At 42.8% G+C, this 18,287-nt stretch overlaps 1 protein-coding gene across 2 annotated transcripts in view; it reads right to left on the reverse strand.

Moving 5' to 3' along the window:
- Nucleotides 1–18,287, reverse strand: part of KHDRBS3 (KH RNA binding domain containing, signal transduction associated 3) — a 183,113-nt gene that overhangs the window by 34,667 nt on the left and 130,159 nt on the right. The gene's annotated exons all lie outside the window — the stretch shown is intronic.

Raw genomic sequence — 18,287 nt, forward strand, 5'->3', positions numbered from 1 at the left:
AATTATAGTGTAAAGAAAAATATTAAGAGTGACATCAGTGAAAATGACAAGAACTTCCAAAAATTCTCTCTGTAAAAGCAAAAAGAAACTGGCAAAAATTGTTAGAATCAACAGTTTCAAAACTCTGGAAATTAACAAAAGGTTTGCAGAGATCTAAGGAGCATTTATTTTTAAAAATTTGGCTGAACCTTGGTAGGAGCAGTGAGCTCTGTGATGTTTTAATGAGCCCTATTCCCACCCTTCACTCCCTGCTCTGCAGGAGCCTTGAAAACCCACAGCCTTGACCACAGTGGACTCCAGCAGGCTGAGGGCCACTGCAGGAGGAGAACAGGGCGGGGCTCTTTCAACCTCATTCCCTGAGGACTGCATCTGACCTGGCTTGGACTCATCCAGTGCAAAAAGCCTTTTCCCTGAGGGTATTTAAAGAAAATAAATAGAGGCAATTACATAAGATTTCAGCTACTTGAGGTGGTTGGAGCAAACAACAGTCTAATCAAAAGCCACCTAGAAAAGGGCCAGGATGAGATATCCATTCTCCCTTTGAAAACCTCTGACATACTCCTGGGAATCTAGAAGGCTACATAGCTGCACAGTGCCATGTACAGGCCCAGGAAAGACCTGGGAGGACCCTAGGCTCTCTCCTCAGGATGACCCTGCGGTTCTCACAAGAAGGAAAGGCAAGGTCAAGGAAAGAGTTAGTTGTAAACCAACTGGCTGAGTTTTAAAGACCTGTTGTTCCAACCTGCTTGGTACTCAGTCTCCAGGCATTCAATAAAAACGCCGTCCGATCATTAGCTGACCACTAAGGTAACAGATAGGAAACACTTCAGTGATAACACATAATAAATATAAACTTAACAAAATGAGTTTGGAAAAGTCATTAAGTAAAAAAAGGAAAACAGAAAATACTGGGAGGAAGGAGAATTTGATTTCCATAGCTGACACACTAAATGTCCAGTCTTAGTAAAAAAGATTAGGTGATATGAAAAGGAACACAAAAGTATGGTTCATATAACGAGAAAAAAGTAATCACCAGAAATGGTCCCTGAGGAAGACGAGACGCTGGACTTACTAGACTAAGACTTTAAATCAGTTATTTTACATATATTTTAAAAACTAAAGGATACTCTGTGTCTACAGAACTAAAGGATAATAACAATGCCTCACTAAATATAGATATAAAAATAGTAAAGAATCCAAAGTAATTCTTGAGTGGCAAAGTATAACTGGAAGGGAAAATTCACCAGAGAGGTTCAACAGCAGATATAACCATGCAGAAGACAGAGTAAGTAAACCTGAAGGTAGATCAATTGAGATTATCCATTCTGAGGAAGAAGATACAAAAGGATAAGGAAAAATGAACAGGGTCCCAGAGACCTGTGAAACACCATCAAACAGGAACATATGCATAATGAGATACCCAGAAGGAGAGGAAAATAAGAAGCAAAAAGATTAGAAAGAGAAATAATGGCTAAACACTTGCCAAATTTGATGAAAAACCTTATCTACACAACCAAGAAGCTCAAAACACTGAAAGTAAGGTAAGCTCAAAGAGACCCACACCTAGAAACATCATCAAAATGTTAAAAGACAAAGAGATCTTAAAGCAGCAAGACAGAAGCCGCTCATCATGTGAAAGAGAGTATCAATAATATCAAAAGCTGATTTCTCAAGAAAAACCATGGAGGCCAGAAGACAATGGGATTCCACTTTTCAAGTACTAGAAGCAAGAGACTGTCAACTAAGAATTCTATAACCAGCAGAACTATCCTTCAAAAATGGAAAAATTTGGGGCTCCTGGGTGGCTCAGTTGGTTAAGCGTTCAACTTCAGCCAGGTCACGATCTCACGGTTCGTGGGTTGGAGCCCCACATCGGCCTCTGTGCTGACAACTCAGAGCCTGGAGCCTGCTTTGGATTCTGTGTCTCTCTCTCTCTCTGCCCCTCCCTTTCTCTCTCTCTCAAAAATAAATAAAATGCTAAAAAAAAATTTTTAATGGAAAAATTAATATATTCTCGGGTAAGCAAAAACAGAATTCAACAGCAGACATGTTCTACACAAAAGAGTAAAAGAAGTCTTTAATGTAAAGTGAAAAGTCATTAGATAGTAACTTGAGTCCACGTGAAAAAATAAGTAACACTGATACAGATAGCTACTTAGGGAAATACAAAACTATAGATGTGTTTTTGTAGTAACTTTTTTTTCTCCTATTTGATTTAAAAACCAACTGAATGAAGAACTAATTATAATTGTGTTGATGGACACACAATGTATGGAAGCTGCAATCTTCATGACAGTGACAATACAAAGGTGGGCAGGTGAGGACAGAGCTAAAGAGAAGCAAAGTTTTTGTGTCCTGTTAAAATTAAGTTGGTATAATTCTGAGAAAGACTGATATAAATTAGAAAACAAATTGTAATCTGCAGGGCAGGCTAAGAAAATAATTTTAAAAAAAACATAAAAAGTAGAAAAAGAAATGGTAATGGGGTTAAAGTGATACAATAAACAAATACCTAACAACAAAAGGGGAGAGTAAGGTACCAAAAAGACGTAAGACATAGGGTAAAACAAAAAAGCAAAGTGAGAGATGTAAATCCTACCTTATCAGTAATTACACTAAATGTAAATGGATTAAACTAAGTAGAATAAATTAAAAGGCAGAAAATGGCATTCTGCTTAAAAAGAAAGATCCAACCATATGCTGTCTACGAGAGACACACTTTAGATTCAAAGATAAAAATAAATTGAAAAGGAGGAAAGAAGATATACCATACCGTGGAAACATGAATCAAAAGAGAACTACCGTAGCTGCACTAATATCAGACAAAACAGACTTTAAGACAAAAACTGTTACCAGAGAAAAAGGACATTTACTTATAATGATAAAAGAGTCAAGTCTATCAAGATGGTAATTCGAAAAATGTATGCAAATATATACACACATAAATAATAATAGAGCTCAAAGTACATGAAGTAAAAAATGACAGAGTTACCAGGAGAAATAGACAATTTAACCATAATAATTGGGAACTTCAATATCACACTCTCCATAATAAAAATAATGCCTGAAAAAAGGATCAAAGAAGAAATAGAAGATTTGAACAATACAAATCAATTATACCTAACAGACAATTATAGAACTAACATACATCTATAGAACACTCTACCCAGTAAGGGTAAAATGCACATTCTTTTTTCATTACATAGGGAACATTCCAGAGGACAGACCCTACATTTCCCCAATCCAAAATTTACTACAAAGCTAAGTAATCACAACAGTGAGGTAGTGGTAGAGACACAGATCAACAGAATGAGACTGAGAGCACAGAAATAAAACCCTCACATCTATGGTCAATTCATTTTCAACAGGGTGCCAAGACAACTGAATGGTGAATAGTACAGTCTTTTCAGTATATGGTGTGAGAACAAATGGATATCCACATGCAAATGAATGAAGCTGGACTGTTACCTCACACCATATACAAAAATTAATGCAAAATGCAACATGCATCTAAGTATACAAGATAAAACTACAAAACTCTTAGAAGAAAACACAGATGTAGATCTTTGTGATTTTGGATCAGTCATTAGTTTCTTAGATATGCCAGCAAAAGCACAAACAACCAAAGAAAATATAGATAATAGATACCTAATAGATAATATAGAAATATCTAATAGAAAATATAGACCATCAAAATTAAAAACTTATGCATCAAAGGATGCTAGCAAGAAAATGAAAAGACTATCCATGGGACAGGAGAAAAATATTTCCAAATCACATATCTGATTATGGTCTAATATTCAGAATATAAAAAAAGTTCTTACAACTCAACAATAAAAAGAAAACCCAGCAAGAGCAAAAGCCATCTTCCTTAGTTCTATGGAGACAGACTTCAAACTGAGGACATTTTGCAGATAAAGTAACAAGCACACAATGGTTATTTTAAAAGCACTGTGGAATTCAAAAAGGTTTAGAGAAATGGTCATTTTGTAAGATAAAATTGGATATATTACAATGACATCTATGTCCATGAATGTGTGAATCCTACCCTAAAACTGATTACTAAGTTTCTGGTGTTAGTCAATTACATAATGACTTTGGACTTCATTGGTATTTATTTAATATTTAAATGAGCCTGAAAATAACATCTAAGTATTTTGGAACATCGGTATTATCAATGCTAATCAATTTAACGATCACCACCGGATCTGTGGAAGCAGAGAAATGTGGCCAAGGGGTAAGAGAAAGGACCTGGAGTTAGATGGGCTTCCATAATTTACTATCGATGATTTTACTCAGGCTCATTCACATCTCAGAATCTGTTTCTTTACCTGTCACCTGTGAATCCCTTAAGTATTTTGAAAGGATGAGAAATTATATATACACATATATGTACATATTCCAGCAAAATGCCTGACCTATATTAAGAACTTTATGAAGGATAGCATATAATTAACTATTTTACTAAAGCATTACTCATGGAGACCTCTGTCCTGTATTTCTAAAATTACACAACAGAGGAAGAACACCAGAAGCCACTGTATGAGAGGGTATGAGCCAAATAATTGATTTTAAAGTGATTACCTTAGTTATTCTCTCTTCATAAGCATCTATTAAATACTAAACCTCAATTTACTCGGCTTAGGAAAACATAAATATCTAAATAGGAAGTTATATTATAATGTGTTCCATCTTGTAACATGAGTATCAATACTAAGAGATCGTACTGTCTTTGCAGGAATAAGGCATATACATTTTCTACATGATCACGTAATTTTTTAATATTTTTTCACAAAGGAGGAACTTAATATTTGTTGAACAGCTATGTGTCCAGTACTTCTCGCAGAAGATAGAACAGAATATTCTACAGGGGCAGAGGAAGAATAAAAGTGAAGGACAGTTAGCACACAATATACAAACCATCGTGTTCCCCATAGTACCTAAAGGCGGATTAGTAATTTGGTGATCTTCCAAAGACCAATGCAAGAAGGAGAAAGCCATCAGACAAGATACAGACAAAACAAAAACAAAATTGATATGATTTTAATAATGAGGTAAGTCGTATGAGGCAGGTATTACTGATAATTCTGGTGAATTAATAAATTAAAAGAAGCCGGTGTTCCTAATGGAAAGAGTAAGATTTTTAATTTTTTTAACGTTTGTTTACTTTTGAGAGAAAGAGACAGAGAGTGAGCAGGACAGGGGCAGAGAGAGAGGGAGACACAGAATCGGAAGCAGGCCCCAGGCTCTGAGCTGGCAGCACAGAGCCTGCCGCGGGGCTTGACCTCACTAACGGTGAGATCATGACCTAAGCTTTCAAGTCAGACGCTTAACCAACTGAGCCACCCACGCGCCCCAGGAGTATTATTGTTAAATTAAAAACGCAAACCTCCCCTTGGCGCCTACCCTGTTCCTGGCACTCTGTCAGCACCATGAACTGAAAAGGAGCGCCACTGTCTAGTGAGTACTCTGGCATGAGGTGGCGCGAGAGAGGGGACAGGCCACTAAAGAGATACTGATAATGCAACGTGTCAAATGCCGTGGCAAAGGCGAGGTGGCGCTGTGCACTGAGGTGGCACAGAACTGCCCAGCAGGGAGCGGGAAGGGACAGGGAAAACTGTCAGAAATGCCAACGCCAGCATTTAGTTTCAAAAGCAGGGAAAAGCAAAAGTCCTGGAAACATGCACGAAAAATAAGAATTCGGCAGAATGGACAGCAGGTGCAGAACAGTGGAGGTACAGACACCTGAGAACCTTCCTCGTCCAGGAAAGCCAATGGCTTGTTGTGGGTACACTGCAGGATGCCAGTGGAAGAACGAAGAGCAAGGAAACAGAGAATCCCATGAAGCGGTTAGTGCATGGCCAAGTCACGGTGCGTGGGTTGGGGTTCTGAGTGACATGATCCACCTTATGGTTTAGAACTCGTTCTCGGGTGCCGGGGTGGGGGGATGGAACGGCAAGGGTGGATCTGGAGGGCTTGTTACCTAGGTCATTGCACTGGGCAGTTTGGCAATGTGGAGCTCACGGTTTCGTCAGTAATTTGGTCGTAGCTTGGGAAGAATATGGCTTCGCCAAGTTAGGAATTCTACTTCCAAGCTTATTTAAAGAATCGAGATTGTAAGTGACTGGAACTTTCTTCAAAAACTAAAATGTGAAGTGCTATACTACACTTTTAGCCTTACAGACTCATTCCTTGTTCAATTATTCCATCAGATATTACAATGCTAGAAATTTATTTGAATTTTCAAATGGTTTAGGTCATTGAATTAATGGACTTTCATGTTTTTACACTGAAGATTTTAAAAGATTAAATTTGCAGTCCTCACATGATTTCTTTCATGATGATTTCACAGGTGGATTTGGCCAGAGGGACGCACTTGCGCTCTCTATTCAATGGACAACACTTGAAAGCTGTGGGAAGCGTGAAGGAGAATGTGACAGGAGAGAAGGAGGAAAAGCTGAGTGTAGGTGCAAATACATTCGGAAGTTTCTAGGAGGGGGTAGAGGGGATTCTTGGGGATCATCTGCCACCTTGCTGCAGGCAACAGATGAAGTCACTGGCAGACAACAATTGGGGGGCTTAATCGGAAAGGACTCTGTGTTGGTTACCATAATGAGGAAAGGCAGGGCGGGGGATGGGTAAGAGTCCCTTAACATTAGGCTTCTTTGTCTGAGGACTGATCTGGGGGTTAGCAGCTCCCCTTTTTTTCTGAATGCTCTTACTGTTTCCAACTACTTGTTGCTTGTTTTCTTACTCATATCGTTTGAATATTAAGAAATTCCTCTGGGGGGGGGGGCAAGATGGCAGAACAGCACGGAAGCTTTTTGTGTGTCTCGTGTCCATGAAATACAGCCAGACCAACACTAAACCATCCCACACACCTGGAAGAAATTCCTCTTTAGATTTTTCTGAGGCCAAGGCAGGAATTTTAAAAAACAGTGAATGCGTTGTCTGTTACAAGTTAACATGCGATCGGGTAGAACCATAAATCTAGTATAGAGGGGATACACGGATTTAGTTCAATCACCCAGCTAACCTCAGACTCTACAAAGCCTGCCAGGACCTGGGAGGGGGAACTCACTAGGTCCCTGGGGGCAGCGCTCAGACATGTCAAACAACTGTCTTTACACCTGAAATCTCTGTGTAATTTCTCACATGTGTATATTTTCTCCTAGAGAACACTGGCCCTTGTGACATGGCCCCAGGCAACACGTTGTCCTCATTTTCTGCCATGTGTCCTGAGCCCAAGGGCAATAATTACAACCGGTTTGTGTGCTGCTCCCTACAAGTCTGTGACCACCCATCTGCTGAAGAAATTTCTCACGGTGAGGCTCAAAGGACTCTCCTCTCCTACTGTATCTTCTCAGTCCCATGAAACCAGCGTCTGTCACACCCGTGTGACGCCCAGGTCGGATCGGACACACACACCTCTGCTGAGTGTGTGGCAATGACTGGCTCCTGGCCTCCCCCGCTGTTGTGAACACGGATTGTGTCTTGCTTATTCTTTCACACAGGGTGGGGGCAGGGCCTGGAGTGCAGGAAGGATAGCTCGATAAATCAATGCTCATTCGATTGCTGGACGGAGTGCCTGCAGAGGAAAAAGCGTGCCAGACCCACCCCCACCCGGTCCCGTCTCCTGCCCGAGCGTGCCTTCACCTATGCCCTCCCAGGGCCACTCCTCCGTGACCCCACGCGAAGACAGTGGGCGTTTATGAACTTGTTTACGCTAAGAACCTAATGCATTTGCTCTGGGAGAAGCTTAAGAGAGCTCCCGGACATCATTAAAATGCAAGCACAGATGTTTCATCTCCTTCGCTGCACTTTTCAAACAGGGCTCTGGACCTGCAAATGGGCAGCACAGGAGGCACCGCCCTAATGAGATGCTAACAAACCGCTGGTCTGCACGAGGCTCTGAAGGCGCCTTCACCTGGACAGAGCCCGTGCCTCTCGCCTTCCCATCCCACCGACCATTCTGCCTGGCAGGAAACCTTTATCTCCTCAGCCTCCCTCGTACGTACCACTGCCCCCCCCCCCCCGCCCCGACTCTATTCCTAAGGTAACTAACTGCGTTAGAATCATCCAGAAGTTCTCAGCTGGACTAGTACAATATTCTAACTCATCTGCCTGGAAGAGCTTCCTTATCTAAACCCTAAACCTTCCTCCAGAATTATCCACCAAAATGCTCATCTGAGTGTGCTGCTTCCCTGCATACAAATCTCCAATTTCCGCCCCTCCTGTTCTTACAAAATAAGGAACAAATTCCTAAGCCTCTCACCGTCTTGCCTCAGCAACTTACCCGAGACAGCACAGGACGAGCTTCCACACCTCCCTGAGGACCCAGAAGAAGCCTTGCCGTTTCATGCTGCAAATTCTAGGTACCTGCGGTTCTTTCTGACATCCCCTTTTTTAGGCTTTCCAACAGAAGACATCAGGCTGAAATTTCACCCCTCTGTGCTTCCATGATCACTGATAACTTGCTTACACGAGGGACCTCGAATTACCCCTCTGCCTCCCTTCTTCCCTATGAGTCTGCGAGGTCCTTAAGGGTACGGCCAAGGCCTTGCTCGTTCCCTTGTATTGTCAACGTCTGGCACATAGGAGGCTTACAGTGACCGAATTAATGAACGAATGAATGACAACAAAAATTAACTACAGGCCAAGTGGCAGGAAATAGAGCTTCTTTAGGATAAACGCAAATAAAAGAGACAGCGTAGGATAAAATGCAATACTGATTAAAATATGATGGATTTTGACAAGACCCCACCTGAATTCTTCTGTCAAACATTACCCACCACTCTTGCATTCCCGATCCTCAGAGAAAAAATTCCCTTTCAAAACCCTGTGTTCTATTTCTGAAAGTCAGAACAACATTATTCAAAACAGCAAACTTGGACAAGAGGTAAATGTACATCAATATAAATTCTTGCCTCAATAAAGAAAACCTACTTATTCAATAAGCTATGCCTCTGAGTTTTTTCTCTTTGATGATGAAGATGTCTACGTGGAGTTTAACTGACCGGGTGACCTGGACATTTGGTAGACGCCAGAGCTACGGGAGGAGAAACATGTTCTCCTACAGGTAGAAATTCTTCGTTTGCGTACCCGACCTATAAAACTCCAACTGACACATGGCCAAATACCAAAGAAATCTTGCTTTTGAAAAGATGAGATTTTCCAGGATAAAGGAAACGGCATGGCCTATTTTTAATTCTATTTCTGTCACAAGCAAAATCAAGCATAACATTTAAGCTGGGAAAAGCCATTTTAAACAGAAGAATTCACAAAAGACAGTGATTTTAAAAGTAATGTTTTGGTTTTGAGCCCTTTTAAAAGGAAACAATTACCCTATATAACACCTCACTCCAATTAGGATGATATCTGGTCATTTCCAAATGCAGAAAGTTTTCATTCATAATACAGTACTAAAGCTTATTAAAATCTATAGTCTTATAATGATTGAGTTTATTAAACAAACATTAAGCTAAAAACAGTCTTTTGAGAACTGCATTTTCCCTGCGTTCTGAGTACTAATATTCTTGTCAAGTATCACCAATGACCACGAACATATCACCAAAACAGGTTATCATTAAGGACAAAAATCACAGTATTAATAACAATTCTATATAAGAATCTTTTCCATAATCATTTAAATAAGACACCATTAACTCAACGATCCAATCACGTCCTTAGGTGTTCGTTTATGGCTATGAGGAAAATACTATGCCGCTTCTACTGGAATCTTACAAATTCTCCCTATCGGTCTTTGGAGTCTGATGCCTGTGTTCAAGTTCCAGCTCTGCCTCTTACCAGCTGTGTGGCTTTGGGAAAATCACCTATCCTCCTCAACCTCAATTTTATAATTTGCCAAATGGCATCATAATCCACATCCTGGCTATTCCTGATGGTTGTGGATAGATTAACCAAAAAGCACATATGAAGCTGGTTGGCACAGGGCCTGCCCAATAGAGGCCGTTTTATTTAAAGATCTATCCCTTTTAACAGTTTCAAGCTATTAGGCCACAGAAACATCAGCGCTCTCCAGGTATTTGTCTCTTGTAGAATGTGATAAATTCTTAAAACTTTGTCTAAAACTGCAGCGTGTGCGTATGCGTTCAGCAAATGCTTGTAGGAGCTGCGTGGTTCTGGACGGAGAAGGGGCTCCCCGCGATCTGCGGTGCTTCTAGCCATACTTGAACGCAGCCTGTGAAAACACAGCCAGGTCAGCGACTCTCAGAAAGACTCTCCAGCTCTCAGGCCACCGAACCGAGACAGAATCATGTTCGTTTGGAATTGACAAGGTGCTCGAAAATACAATAAAGGAAAATAAGATAACAAAGAGGTTAACCCAGAAATTCCACAAACAAGGGAAGGCTGTATATCAAAAATTAAAGAAAACGAAAAATCCCATGAAGATGGAAGAAAGGGGGAATTACTATATTTCATTAACGCCACACCACGCACATCATGCTGAAGATTTTCATGTCAATTTGTCCGCTCTCCCGGGGCGGGGGGGGAGGGGCGTTTGTTGAATGCCTACTGTGTGCCAGGCACTGCTGTAAGCACTGGGGATACAGTACTGAACAAACAAAACAAAGTCTCTGTCCCCCTGGGGCCTCCATTCCCAGGGGGAAGCAGACAAACAAAACCAGCCATCACAAGGACAGTAGGTTAGCACAGTGAGAGGGGGGGGAGGCTTGAGACCTGGGGGCAGCTGGAGGGGCTGTGGGCAAGGACTCAGCAGGGACTGAGGAGGACACGGGAAGGAAGTGAGAAGCTGTTTAAGCAGATGTGTTTGAGGGGGAGAGCGATATTTCAGGCGGAATGAAAAACAAGCACAAAGGTCCTGAGGTAGAGACAGCAAGGTGGAGAGAGTCGGAGGGAGGACGGGCGCCAGGTCACCTGGCGCCCGTGTGGCTTGAAGCGAAGGAGGTGCCACCAGAGGCTTCTGGGCCTCGGGAGAGTTTCCGTGGCGACCCAGGTCTGTCTTTCTGCTCCACTGACCTGACTTCCACGACAGTATTTCTTCCTTCATCTGCGTCTAATTTGCTGAAAACCATTTACTTAGTTCTTTCCTGCATTTTACAGCTTTAGAGTATCTGTTGTCTGTATTTTCCAGTTGTCTGCTTCAACAACCAATCTTACCTTTTAACTCCTTGATTTTAAAGAACAGAGTTACTTTAAAATTTGTATCTGCTATCTGAATCTACTTTCTCTCTGTTTTTTTCCTTAGCTTTTTATTTTGGTGGCTTCAATTTGTAATTATATATGAAAAGTTACAGAAATAATTTATCAAAGCCTATACTACGCATTTCTCCAGAGACAATTTATATTTGCTTTGGGTGGGAGGACAGGATAATTAGCGATTCCGGCTTAACCTTAACCCACAAGGGACTGGGACGATCAGAAAGCGTCCCGTGGGAGTGCTTTTCTGAGCTCCAAGGCAAAGCCTAGGGCTTACCAACCCTCTGCATCCAAATCCGGGGGGCCTAAACTCCAATTTCTTTTAGCCTTCCCAAACTCCAGTTCAGTTCAGCTTCTCGGCCGCCTCTTAGGGAACTGGCAGAAGCCATCACAGGCCCTCTCAACCAGGGTCTCCCAGAGAATGGAGCCCGGGGCCCTAAGGCGTCTGCTGTGTGTAAGTGACCTCACTTCCCTCCTGAGTATCTGGAATGCGAGCACTTCCGGGCCATCAATTTCTCTGTTCCGAGACTCAGATGAGGAACCCCAGTTGAGAAAGGCTGCCTCACGGGCAAAACCAGTCAGAAATGCTGAGCTGGCTGCTTTGCCTTTCATTTTCGTCAAGAGGTTGGCCAGTATTTTTTGTTTGTGCTGTGTCTGCTTTTACAAACCTTCAAAGATGTTTTCTGTTTCCTGCTTTTGTTTCACCTTTCCTGGTCATTCTTAGCAAGAGGGTCTGGGGTGGATTCTCACCAATACTCAGGATTTATTTGATTATGACCCCCCAACCTCCCCACCCCCCCACCCCCCCGAAATGTAGTCTCCCTGAGAACAGGGCACCTGCCCTTTTTTCCTACCATGTCCTGCAGTGCCTGCAGGAGGTAACAGTCAATAGATGCTTTCTGAACGAATGGGTAAGTGAATGAATAATCGACAGTTACGGATCTATTCACGTACTCTTCTCAGTGAGAAGATGGCCCCTGTGTGAGCGACAACTGGCCAGGAGAGAGGCATCAGGTGACTCTAGGGTCACCGTGAAGAAAGGACCCCCCCGGTCCACAGAAAGGCACACTTAATGCACAATGCACAGCTTCCCCACAATGAAAATATAAGCCCCACACTATCAGAGCTGTATAACGACAGCACTAAGATTTCTCCTTGCTTAGATTTCTGGGAAATCCTCAAATTATCACCTGGCCTAATAGCAGGTCTGTTTCCAGGAGGAGCTACTGTTCTGTTATACACAAGAGTATCTGCTCTGTCTACCATAGCATTCCTCATACACAAACTGGTCATATTTTAAAAACCTTTTATTCAAGCATAAAAACAAGGCATCAAAAGCTGCAAACCCTAAGCGTGCAGCTGGGTGAACTGTCACCAAGTAACCACAGCCAGGTAACCGGCACATCAACATCCCCCCAGACACACCCCCTGCACACGTCCTCAGTCACGACAGTGTCTCCCCCCACAGGAACCACCATCCTGGATTCCAACACCAACCCTGGGGTTTGACTGCCGTTGAGCTTTATAGAAACAGAACCAGACTCACTACCACCTTGTGCCACGTTTCTCTCACCCACCGTTACGCGTGTGCAACGTGTCCACGCTGCCGGACGTGGCCACAGTTGGTTCTGTTTCGCTGCTTGAAAATTCTGGTCTGTTTCATCACACCACCCCGTGCTCACCCACCCTCGTGTGGGTAGGTATTTCGCTTCTTTCTAGTTTTTGCCTGCGTGGCTCTTTCACGCGTCCTGTGGCGCATCTCTGCACACACCTCTGTTGAGCAGCTCCCGGGAGCAGTGTCGCTGGGTCTTAGGGAAGCGTGTGTTCGGTTCTAACGGGGGGTGCCAAATATTTTTCCGAAGTCGTTATATCAATTTACCTTCCTACAGTGGCAGATGAGAATTCCCACCGCACCCCATTCTCGTTAGCACTTGTGATGATCTTTTTAATTATTCTGGACGGTGTGAAGAGTACCGGATCTTGTGTTTATCATACACAGCGATCCCCACCTATCCAAGGTTTCCCTCTCCGTGGCCATGGTTTCCTACGTCCACTACAGTCCGGAAGCAGCTCGTCCACCTTGTGACCCGTCGTCACGTCAACAACAAGCTCGCGCTGCATCCCAACACCTGTCGCATGCCCCTTGTTCTACTCCACCTCCTGGCGCAGGCCTCTCATCATCTCCTGTCCTCACAGGAAGAAGGCCGAGGACAGCGTGGTAAGATATTTTGAGAGAAAGACCACATTCACATACTTTTATTACAGCGTACCGCAATAACTGTTTATCTTATTATAGTTATTGGTGTTGATCTCTTACTGTGTCTAATTCCTACATTAAACTTAATCATGGATACATATGTATGGAAAAAAACATAGGAACCATATCGTTTAATACCATCTGAGGTCTCAGGCATCCCCTGGGGGTCTTGGAACATAACCCCCAGAGATAAAGAGCAACTACTGTATTAATGTCCGGGGCACATTTAGCAAGGGTCTGCCCTGAAAGACAGAGCTACTTGGTCAACTGAAGAATTACATTTCTGAGCGAACAACAAAATTACTCACATACCACTTTTTATGTACCAGGCACCACTTGAAATACTTTCCATATGTTAATTTGTCTAATCTTCAATAACAGCCCCACGTGAGAAGCACTGACGTTCCCATTTAGGAATCAGGGACTGAGGCACAGAGCAGATAAGTGACTCACCCAAAATTACACAGCAGTTGAAGACACAGCAAAGATCTGAATCTATTCAGCTTGAGTCCTGCCTTTGTTTGTAGCTATGATGATATACATATCGCTTGTCCCTATAAACACCAAGGGTTGGTCCGTATATGTAATCAACTCGCCAGGATGGTATAACACCATGAGACCGTATCTGGACGGCCAGCTGGCTGTCCACTTGTGTTACCCAACCTGACAATGTGTTTTATTTTAAACTGCGTTAGCCCTGAAATATCTTCCAACATTTCACGTCCTGTTATGTACCTCACACTCTGTCAACAAACTGAATACAAACAAAGGTATAAAGATGATAATAAACCTCATCAATAACCCAGCACTGCCGCCCCTCTGCTGGCTGTCCCTGCACACACTGCCTCCCGTACGTGTATGGATGTGAACAGCACGTCCAGTCCCCGTGGAAATCCTTCTAGCTCTCCCTGCCTGAATGCTGTGAGCACCCGTCCCTGCTTGGTTTGCCATCTCCTCCAGAAAGTCTTTCCACATTCCATCAAGCACATTGTATCCCTTCACTGGTCCTCTTGAAATATTCTGTATGTAAGTCAATTATAGGTGTCATATCCTATGATCTTCTTTTTCCCCCCTGTATCAAGCAAGCGGATATTGATTACTTACTACATGCTGGGCCCTGTGGATAAAAAGGCATGCACCTATCATCCATAACTTAAAATGTAATGGGAGTAATTATATGAATAAAAGAGTGATCACATTGTTCGAAGAAAAGTATTTTAAATAGGGTGTACATACAGGGATCCACAGGGTGTATACACAGAAAACCACCACCTGAAACAGGTAGGGGATTATGGGAAGATTCAAAGTCAGGGGTGATCATGGTGTTCCTTCCTAGACCTTGATCTGCTTGATGGCAAGGAACGAGGTCAATGGATACAGCTCAGTGAACGTTTATGCGTGAGGAGAACGATACAACCAAGATGGCAGGTTCTTGTAGGTGATCCTTGATAAGAGAGGTCCATTCCAATGCTTCTAAAGTCCCCTCCCCGCCTCAGCCCTGATTCACCTGAGGGACAGGACACCTCTATCACAGTAGGATACAACCGTCATCGCTCACTCACTCGGATGGGCGAGCCTAGTTACAGAGGCAAAATGTGCTCCCACGCCATTGTGATGCTGTCACTCCAGAGCCCAGGCTCTTATATAAAATACTTTTGGTTGTTTTGTTTAAAGTACAGAGAAAAAGGGAAAAAAATCAAAAAAACAAAAAAACCCTCTAAATACGTAAGTTTAAAATCTGAAATCACTTCCCAAAGTTTTACGTTTCCAAAATAGGTCACCGTTTCAAGCAATTTAGGGAAGAGATCGGGTTGTGAAGTTCCTGATAGACATTTCAAGTACATTGCATGTGGCTCTTATTCTTGCTTCTGGTAAAATGGATGTAAAAAATTATAGAACCTTCATCTTTTTATCTAAAATAAAAAGGTGTCCCTAGGCTTTTCAATTCACATTTAAAATGCATTTTCATAAATAACCTTTTCGCAATCTGTACTCTGTTTTAATTAAATTTCTCACTATGGAAAACAAGATAATTGAAACAATTTAGAGATTAGTTAACTGTCACAAAATTATGCCAGTAGTCACTGCATTGGGAAAATCTGCCATTATACAACCGTCTTCTGTAACTGAAGTCCCCAAACTAGTCATGTAATCAAAACTTCAGGTGAGCTCTCCAAAGAACGAGGGGTATGACTTCACGGAGTCTTTAAAACAAAATCTACCCTAAAGAATTACATGTACCTTTAAAAAATATACTGTATTTGATTTTCCCCAAAGGCCTTTACTGATGTTTCCAGTCACCAAAAATTTAGAAGAGTTGATTCTTCCAGCAGCCCTGTGCCGCCATGTTATGGAGGAAGACACCGAGTATGGTAGTAGCAGGGTTTCTCTTTCTTTTCATAATTTTTTTTAATGTTTATTTATTTTTGAGAGAGCAAGAGAGAGACAGAGCACGAGTGGGGGAGGGACAGAGAGAGAGGGAGATGCAGAATCCGAAGCAGGCTCCAGGCTCCGAGCTGTCTGCACAGATTCCGATGCGGGGCTTGAACCCCCAGACCACGAGATCGTGACCTGAGCCGAAGTGGGAAGCCCGACCGACTGACCCACCCGGGCACCCCAGCCACGTTTCCCTTAAAGCAAGTTTCATCTTCCACAGCTCTAATGAGTCACGGTGCCAGAAAATGGGCAGAAAAGACATGTGTGCTTGCAAAACATGAGGTTTAGATTCCTGCTCCCATTCAAAACTGTCTCTGACTTTTTAAACCTGGATTAAGTTAACTATTGGCAGATGGCCTATGAGGAAGCACCCGAGAGCAGCTGCAGTAAGACAGGGTCGAGAAGCTCTATCTCCTCATTTCAAGGCCTGTCTCCAGGGCAGAGCACAGGCTCCCTGAGAGGCCTTGGTCTGCCAGGCCTCCCCTTGCCTCTCTCAAAGAGGCACTGCCGCATCACAGGGGCAATGCTGGACAATTCCACATTCTGTTCAGTCCACAGCTCAGCTGGATAATCCGAGCATATCAAGTGCCTGTGGAGAGCTTCCATATTCTGGTAAAGTTGTAGGACTTCATCTAGAGTGCCCTCCCACGTTTACCTTTAAAGGTGATCAACCCATCAACTAAGCCTCCAAGACTTAGAATGATTACACATGAGGACACTGGGATATCACCGAATGGCACATAGTTCCTATGAATAAATAGATGGCAGACACAGCCATAATTCACTGAGTTGGAAAATAATATGATTAAAATTTCTAAGACAATTTGGGTTTATACATCTTGAATAGTGAGTATGCCTTTGGAAAAAGAAATCTCATTTTTTAAAACATTTTCCAAAACGTCCGTTCTAGAATTCAAAAGACTCAGAGCCTCTCACTTTCACTTTTAGCTTCTCTCATTAAAATTTAGTTTGCTTTGTTTATTCTGTTTGTTTATTTCTTTTTAGTATCAAGATTTCTATTTTATGAAAATGTAATTCCTCCTTAGAAAAAGCTTCTCTAGGGTGACACTGGGAACCAAGTAAGTTTCAGAAAACAATCAATTACAGAATTCTGAAGTTGGAAAGGAAGTCAGGCCAGTGTCTGACCTAACCTGCTCATTTGTTCCTTCAAGTACCCTCACCTGTACTTAGCAGTTACAGACACTAAAGCCCAAAAGGATTAAAGACTTTGCATAAGAAGGAAACGATGGTGATACTGGTAAGAAGGGGGATAAGAAACCAAGTATGTATTGCATCTGTCAGAATAACATTCTCTTTATCAAACTGTATTCTTTCACATTAGTTCACTAAATGAGCCATGTTATGTTTGCTAAAATTGGCTTGAGATACTTAATTTTACTTCACTAAGTATGTGTAACAGTGCATGGGACACACGAAATGACACAATTAGTTGGCAGTAATAAAGGCCACCCTCTGCATGTTTATTTATTATCTCTAAAATGTCAGGCCCTGTGACAGGCTCTGAGCAAACCAAGATGGAAGGGGAAGGGGAAGGGGAAGGGAAAGGGGAAGGGGAAGGGGGAGGGAAGTAAAAGAAAAGACAGTTCCTGCCCTCAAGAAATCCACAGCCTGCTGGAGACAAAAACGAGCAAGCAGACACAGAGGTAGGTCTAAAGCGCACCAAAGATGCCACTAACAGTGTCTGATCGGGACCAGGAAGGCTTCACAACAGGAGAATAAACAGTCAAAAGAGTGTGCGTGGACAAAACAAGAAAGGCATTTGAAGAGAATCAACAGCACATGCAAAGCGTTCAAGTCCCTGCTGTGCTGAGGGAACCACAACAGATACCCACAGAACGTAAAATGGTCACGTGGGGACAGCAGAGGGTTAGCAGGCTGAACAGTCAGGCAGGACACTCAAGAAGGCCTTCGGAGGTCACTGAGCAGAATCTCACACTTATCCTTTTAAAATTCTAAACTAGTTTTTATGTTCTGGAGCTGGCAGGCAGTAGCATTATCAGACTACAGATACTAGAACGTACTCTAGAAGGAGTATGAATAATACGTTATTTAAGGGAAAGAACCAGAACTAGGACAAGGCTTTGGGCAAAGGTGCGACTAAGCAAGCTACGGCAATCGTCAACAGGTCTGTCTGTACGTGCATTCGTGTGTCCATCTGAACAACCAGCATTTACTGAAAGAGCACTATGTGTTGGGCGGAAGGAAACACAGGAGTGGACAGAGATTTAAAGGGAGTGCCAAGGGCGACATGAAGACCAAGGGCGGCACCGCAGACGGACGGCAGACGGATGGCGGCAGGTTGGGGAAGTGGGTGCGGTCACCCACTGGGGTGACCCGGAGGCTGGGAGGGAGGGAGATCTCCTAAAGAGGGCCAGCACCTTCACTAAAGCTG

This window comes from Leopardus geoffroyi, chromosome C3 (genome assembly GCF_018350155.1).
Source record: "Leopardus geoffroyi isolate Oge1 chromosome C3, O.geoffroyi_Oge1_pat1.0, whole genome shotgun sequence".
NCBI classification, from domain to species: domain Eukaryota; kingdom Metazoa; phylum Chordata; class Mammalia; order Carnivora; family Felidae; genus Leopardus; species Leopardus geoffroyi.